This window comes from Erythranthe guttata, chromosome 3 (genome assembly GCF_056151865.1).
Source record: "Erythranthe guttata isolate IM_541 chromosome 3, IM_541, whole genome shotgun sequence".
NCBI lineage: Eukaryota > Viridiplantae > Streptophyta > Magnoliopsida > Lamiales > Phrymaceae > Erythranthe > Erythranthe guttata.
The window spans coordinates 751792-759911 of NC_142535.1; the positions used below are offsets into that span (position 1 = coordinate 751792).

The following is an 8120-nucleotide window of genomic DNA, read 5'->3' on the forward strand; positions in this document are numbered from 1 at the left end:
AAGCAAAAATAAATAGCAAAATTGCAAAATACTTGTGTCAAGTTACAAGAACAAATTGCAAAGTACAATTAGCAACATACAAACTGCAATTTATAACAGCAAAATTAAATAGCAAAATAAATATAATACAGAATCACCTACCATATTGCAAAAATATTATTTTACAAATGTCTTTTCACAACAACACAATATGGAACTAATGATAATTTGCTCAAACATAAAAGGTTCAAGTTTATTCTTTCTCGAACAATTTAAAATATTTTTAAAATATAAAATATGAAATAAAAGATGATATAACAAACCAACAAACCATTTTTACTTAGGAATAAATCAGTACATTAAATACAAAATATTGTAAGATACAAATCAATAGATACAAGCAGTGTTGCAATATAGTCAATGAGCAAACTACAATATATCATAATTGATTATGACTGGGTTGATGTCATAACGAACATAGTCTCGACGTCCGACTGAATTCACAACTTCCAAACGTCATCGGGGATCTTCTAGAAACATGATCGTGTCAGTAGCATCAACCTCTAATGAATCTCTTGTTTGTTTTCTTCTGGCCTATAGTTGTAGCGACAGTAAACTACGAATTCAACCAAAAAAACTTCCAATTAAAATATGCACAAATTTGCATCAATGCATATTACAATATCGAAACGCATCATTACAATATCTTGTGCACCTCTTCTGCCGGCTTCCGAACATGGTGTGTAGAGATCTTCCTCTGCATAAATTGAATTACAAAATCAGTCAGCGCAGTTCGCCCAATGCAGTCAATATATTTTTTTGTAAATTTATATTGCCGGAATAAGCGAACAGCTGAAACTAGATTTGATCTGTATAAAACCCATGTACATTAATTGCACAATATAACATGAAATGCGTATTTTGAAACAGCAATCGCAAGTGCCAAGTGCCAAGTGCCAAGTGTCAAGTGCCAAGTGCCAATTGTAATAGCAAGTGTCAAGTGGCAATTGTAATTTCAAACAACAATACACAATTTCAAAATTGCAACATAATTAACAACAATACAATAGAAGGTTTGCAAAAATTGACATGCCACCAAAGTTTAATGAAATATACAAAATACAATATACAACACAACAGCAAGTGCAAAATACATAATAAACATCAAAGTGTAAAATACACATAAAAACAACAAAATAAAAAAGCAAGTGCAAAATACATAATAAATAACAAAGTGCAAAATACACATAAAAACAACAAAATAAAAAACAAACAAAAAAATATTATTTGCAGGAAACGAAGTTATTACCTGGGGTCGTAGGCTCCAAATCTCTGTCTTTCACTTCATTCATAAAAAAATCCATTATATTTCGTCAATGAATCACGATTTTAAAAACAAAAAATACAAAAAAATGAAATATATAGCAAATTACCTGTACGTTTTTTATTTTGCGCCATCTTCTCGGTTTCCAAACCTACAAACTCTCCATCGATCTCAGCAATAAGGTGCTATGATTACAGAGTTTGGGTTGAACGAAAGGGGGGAGAGTTTTGTATGTTTCAATTTGACAAGATTTGCAAATCTGTCCCTTCGGTGGCGGTTTGCAGAATTACAGGTTCTCCGTCGATCTGAGAATAAGGGCTATTGGGTAAATTGAAAGAGAACGAGAGGTGAGTTTTTTGCAGTTTCTCCCTTCGATGGCGGTGTGAAGATATACAACAATTTCTGTCAATTTGAGAATTAGGGATATTGGTAAATTGAAAGAAACGAGAGGTAAGTTTTGCAGTTTCAATCCCACGAGTTTTTTTTGCCTCTTTTTTAGCTAAAAAACTGATTCTGGATAATTATATTTAAAAGGTAATTTTTCTATTTTGTTGCAAAGGGTAAATCAGCCAAAAAAATTAGTAGGGGGTTTAGAAAAATAGGACTTATAACTTGGACTAGGACCTATATAATCTTAGAATGGAGGGTTTATAAAAAAATACCCCATGAATTTATAGAGTTCTAACTGTAATTAATTACTTAATAGTAACTTCTCATTTTCTCATTCTCAAAAAATAAAATAAAAAAATAAAATTAAAATCTTATTTTCTTGCACCAAAAAAGCGAAATCCCTCGCCCCCAGGGTCCCCATCCCTTGGGCCGACAAGGATTGATGGAGGAATATAAATCATGGTAACTTAACGGAGCGGATCCGGACCTGGTGCCCACAAGGAACCAACTCTCATTGGAGTTGAAATTCCCACACTGCGGCTTCCTAGGACCTTGCACCAACTTACCACCTCCGAACCAGTTGAGCTACACCCATGCGGGCCTAAAATCTTATTTTCTCTCTTGCAAGAGAGGTGCCGTTACACAGACGTTGCAGAATCATATTCAGCAAGAATGAGATATTTATTCAAGATTGGAACTTTTCATTCGATTTCTTGCAATAATTTGATAATGTCACAATTAATTGCATCTAGACTTGTTGTTGGGTGCTAAATACCTAACACGCAAGTGCACGTATCGCAAACAAGTAGTAAAAGTGGACTCGTGAGAGTCGGATGTCGATCCCACAGGGAATACTCAAATTACCTAATCCTAAGTACCAAATTCTAACAACTATGATTTTTATCCAGCCTACGCAAGGTTGTCAAATTTAATCAACTAAATATATTAAACTAATTAGGAAAGCAAATAAACAAGAGATAATATCAATATAAAAACGGATCTAGGATTTTGTCTTCCCCCTATGCAAGAATTGCTCACCCAAAACCCCTCAATTATGAAATATATGATTCATGATTATTAACCCGAGACACTAATTTACTCATAACCCGCTGTCGCGTGTATTATGAGTCTATTATTCATAAACGGTTCACTATATGTCTATGCAAACAAATTATGAATAAAGCATTAACTATCAAGTCTCGTAAATGGCTACCTAAGGTGATATCTGTATGTCTACGACACCACATGCAATTGACACACTCATCCGGTGAAAACTACTCGAAGGTTCCTATACTTACCGTCTAATTATCAAAATAGCTCTGTCGAGTCAATCCCAATAATCACAGATAAAGCACATAAATTGATCAAGTTCATGCACTAACAATCATAACAAGTATAAGAAATAATCATAAAATCATAATTGCATAATCTCAAGAAAACGGGTTCACCATCCCCACATAGGGTTCCAACAAAATCCTAGATTAAAAACTTAGCTACTCGTAATTCTTATGATAAGCAAAATAGAATAAATAAAATAAATAAGAAAAACTATGCTTGAGTCTTCGTTGATCTTCGTTCTTCGTGTTTTGTGGTGTAAAATTTCGTGCTTATGGTGTAGAGACATGTTGCTTTTATAGGCTTTTCTTGATAAGGAAGTAGTAGAAACCTAATAGGAATCAATTTCCGCCACTTTCCCCCATCAGGACTTGTTCTTCGATTTTCGCCATGTTGGAGTCCGAATTTTGGAATATTTTGTAAATAAGAATTGTAGCCCTTGAAATTAGCTTTCCAATGCCGCCAAAATCAACTAATTCGGAGTTCGTATGAGAGAGATATGCTCGAAATCGTGGACACTGTCAAAGCTGTGGCGAGATTCCTTCTTCCAATTTGATTTGTTTCCTTATTTGCAACTTTTTCCTTTCTTTTTGATCTTTTTTCCTTCATTGACACCTATATCTCGTTTTTCACCTATAAAACACAAAATCAATCAATTAAAGCACAAATATAATTAAATCTAAACAAAAGATCCACGTAAAGTAAACGTATTGAGTGTAAAATCTACACTCAACACACCCCCAAACTTGAACTTTTGCTTGTCCTCAAGCAATCTCTAATCGTAAGCAAATAACTCAACTACCGCATCTTATCACATAGATTAATGACCAAGCTCATGTTTTCAGAACTTGTAATTATAATAAAAATTCATAGGCATTCGCAAGCTCAAAATTCAAAAGCACTTAGTCACTTACCATAGCAAAAAACCACAAATCATGCAATTGCTTCAAGCATCCAATATTTGTAAATTAAAGATAGAAAAAAGTTATGCTTACATGTATATGTTTGACTCCAAATACTCACCAAAATATTCTACTCTACTAATATCGAACATTAAGCTATTGGGATCATTGGGGCTTTTTGGCTTTCAATTGTTAGGCTTTTTGGTTCGAGGTAGGAAATATGGGTAAATGTGGCTATTCTTCTTGAATTGAGGTGATTACGCCAAAATTTGAAATATAAGCGTTTGAAACAATGAAGTCACCTCTAAAGACTTTAATAAACTCGATTCTTAAGAGTTCAAAAGTCTCCACTTTTGCTCTTAAGACAATGGATCGAGCTTTCAAAACAATTCAACAACTAGTCCTTACTTCTCCCATCTAGTCTCTTCTTCTTCTCTTTTTTTTTTTTTTTTTTTTTAATTTTTTTTTTTCAGGGAAGAAGAAGAAGGACTTTATAAAAAAATTCAAGCGAACTCCAAGGGGTAATTTTTCAAGAATCTCCATCTATTCTACCTTATACACATTGGATAAAAGAAAGAACACCTTTTCTCCGAGGCTCAAATCAAGGTTTTAAGGAAAATTTCGATAAAAAGGTCGGCTTGAAAGGCTCAAACGGATCAAAGAAGGCCCAAATCATATCCCAAATCACTCACTACTCAATACTTCGTATCATAAATTTCCTAAGGTGAGGTCTAAAACCGAACATAGCATGATCTAACACAAATTAACTCCAAATTTAAAATACAAAACATTCAACGATTAGACCTTCAGAATTGCATTGCTATAAACGATTAGACCTTCAGAATCACTGCCAGTTTGTTGTTTTCGATTTGATGTGGTCGATCGACTACTCATATTTTCAAGAGGGGAGAGAGAATTTCGTGATTTGGTGTTTGGATTGTTGAAATTGGAATTTCTTCCAAAAATTAGGGTTCTTGGAAAAATCCCCAATTTGAGAGAGAGAGAGAGAGAGCGTGGAGAGAGAGAGAAAAATGTTGATTTTGGGGGAAAAAACGCAAATTAAGCCCTAATTTGAAGTCACGTGCGTGGCACATGACGGTTGACTGTTAAGTCAGACGGTCAACCAAACGGCAGGACCAAAAGTGTTAAATTTTGATAAAACGAGAGTGTATTTTGCTGACTGCGGTAAATGGGGGACCAAAACAGAAAAACGGGCAAACTTGGGGGACCAAAAATGTAATTATCCCTGCTTTTAATCTATTCTTTTATTTTACAATAAAATTCTTTTGTTATTTTAAATATATATTAAACATTGTATATTAATGTACATTGTGGTAGAACTTTATACATAATATACAAAATAATATATTTTTAGAGTTAATTAATGACAATTTAATTTAAACTTAACAATTTTTTCATATTTTGAAGTTTTCTGTTATACACATAAGATTTTAAGAAAAATAAGATCATTCTAATTATTAATATGGACAAGATCCCATACAAAGATTATATTAGTGGGTAAACATTTAAAGTTTTATTGAATTTTATTATAATATTTATTTGATCATTCATATTACACAATAACTAGCAACTTATTATATATATATATATATATATATATATATATATATATATATATATATATATATATATATATATATATATATATATATATATATATATATATATATATATATATATATATATATAATAGTGATAATAATAATAATAATAATCAATAAAACGAGGAAGAAAAAAAATGTTTGTAGAAGACAAAAAGAAACGAATAACATTACTACGTGGTAGTTTCTCAGCAAAAAATGGATGAATAAAAGCGAGATGAATTTTCCAATGTCCGTTTATATGATGTTTTCATTTTTTTATGGAGAAATATAATTCAGTACGTATCGGTCTCAATCAAATTAAAGATCGTATTTTCAATTATTCTAAATTAAAAAAAGCTTATTTTACTTGTAATTTTGCCACAAGCCTCATCATTTCATCCCACTCGTGAATCGAGATAAAGTAAAATTGAACTAAATCGAAAAGAAATATATTACGGTGTACATTTGTCGATCAATCATTATATAAGTATATTTATTTACAATCAGAGGACTAGCCACAAAAATACATAAATAATAATAATAATAATAATAATAATAATAATAATAATAATAATAATAATAATAATAATAATAATAATAATAATAATAATAATAATAATAATAATAATAATAATAATAATAATAATAATAATAATAATAATAATAATAATAATAATAATAATAATAATAATAATAATAATAATAATAATAATAATAATAATAATAATAATAATAATAATAATAATAATAATAATAATAATAATAATAATAATAATAATAATAATAATAATAATAATAATAATAATAATAATAATAATAATAATAATAATAATAATAATAATAATAATAATAATAATAATAATAATAATAATAATAATAATAATAATAATAATAATAATAATAATAATAATAATAATAATAATAATAATAATAATAATAATAATAATAATAATAATAATAATAATAATAATAATAATAATAATAATAATAATAATAATAATAATAATAATAATAATAATAATAATAATAATAATAATAATAATAATAATAATAATAATAATAATAATAATAATAATAATAATAATAATAATAATAATAATAATAATAATAATAATAATAATAATAATAATAATAATAATAATAATAATAATAATAATAATAATAATAATAATAATAATAATAATAATAATAATAATAATAATAATAATAATAATAATCATCATCCAAACATTCTCTTCGTCTTCTTCATCACTTTTTTCAAGCCATATCCTAGTGTAGTAATTAATTACCTAATACTACAAATTAAGGCTATGATTATAATTATTTTCCACGTTGTGCCTTCAATATTTATCAGAATTCCTAGTGCAATTCCGATAATATTGTCGGCCAACCCAAAATCAACGGTGATCCTGAATCGTACAAGAATTGAAATTAAATTTATGGCACATGAAATGAACATAACTAGGGAATATACGTCCTTAGAGTATTCCTCCAGTATAAGTGCAAGTACGGGGAATACCATCACACATAGCGCCTCGAGAGCTCTGAGTATGCGAATCTTTACTTCGACATCTCGTATCGACTTGTACCCATACGAGAGAGAGAGCGCAACAAACACGAGCAGAAAATATATCGCAGCTCCAAAACACACGTGCAGAACGAAAACAGTACTGTAGTGGCCGAGGCTCGGGATTTTTATTTTGCTCGGAATTATGGGTTGCACGTATTTCGTGTGAAAGCCGGTGAGTAAAAACATTACCCAAGAAAGCGTTACGCATAACAAATGCGTGCTAATCCACAACCACCTGCACCGGATTATTTTTAGTAGTAGTTTTACGCATACTTGAGAAGAAGCGAGATGAGGAGAAGGTGCATCAAATTTTTAATGTTCAGATGAGGAAACTACTACTAAAAATCATTCAGTGCGGGTGGCTGTGGATTAGTACGCATTTGTTATGCGTAACGCTTTCTTGGGTAATGTTTTTACTCCTCGGTTTTCACACGAAATACGTGCAACCCATAATTCCGAGCAAAATAAAAATCCCGAGCCTCAGCCACTACGGTATTGTTTTCGTTCTGCACATGTGTTTTGGAGCTGCGATATATTTTCTGCTCGTGTTTGTTGCGCTCTTGCTCTCGTATGGGTACAAGTCGATGAGAGATGTCGAAGTAAAGATTCGCATACTCGAAGCTCTCGAGGCGCTATGTGTGATGATATTCCCCGTACTTGCACTTATACTCGGGGAATATTTTAAGGCCGTATATTCCCTAGTATGCTCATTTCATGTGTCATAAATTTAATTTCAATTCTTGTACAATTCAGAATCACCGTTGATTTTGGGTTGGCCGACAATATTATCGGAATTGCACTAGGCATTCTGATAAATATTGAAGGCAAGACGTGGAAAATAATAGTCATAGCATTAATTTGTAGTGTTAGGTATATAATTACTCATACTAGGATATGGCTCGAGAAGAAGGTGATGAAGAAGACGAAGAGGATGTGTGGATGATTATTATTATTATTTATGTATTTTTGTAACTAATCCTATATTGTAAATAAAGATACTTATACAATGATTGATC

The 8120-nt window shown here is 30.5% G+C and overlaps 1 long non-coding RNA gene across 1 annotated transcript; it reads right to left on the minus strand.

Annotated features, from left to right (window-relative positions):
• Positions 1-294: 294 nt before the first annotated feature.
• On the minus strand, positions 295-1769 carry LOC148771455 (uncharacterized). Its single transcript, XR_016030463.1, has 3 exons — positions 1413-1769; positions 1289-1321; positions 295-736 (listed from the first exon to the last, which is right to left on the minus strand). It is a non-coding gene; the product is annotated as an uncharacterized LOC148771455 (long non-coding RNA).
• Positions 1770-8120: the final 6351 nt, after the last annotated feature.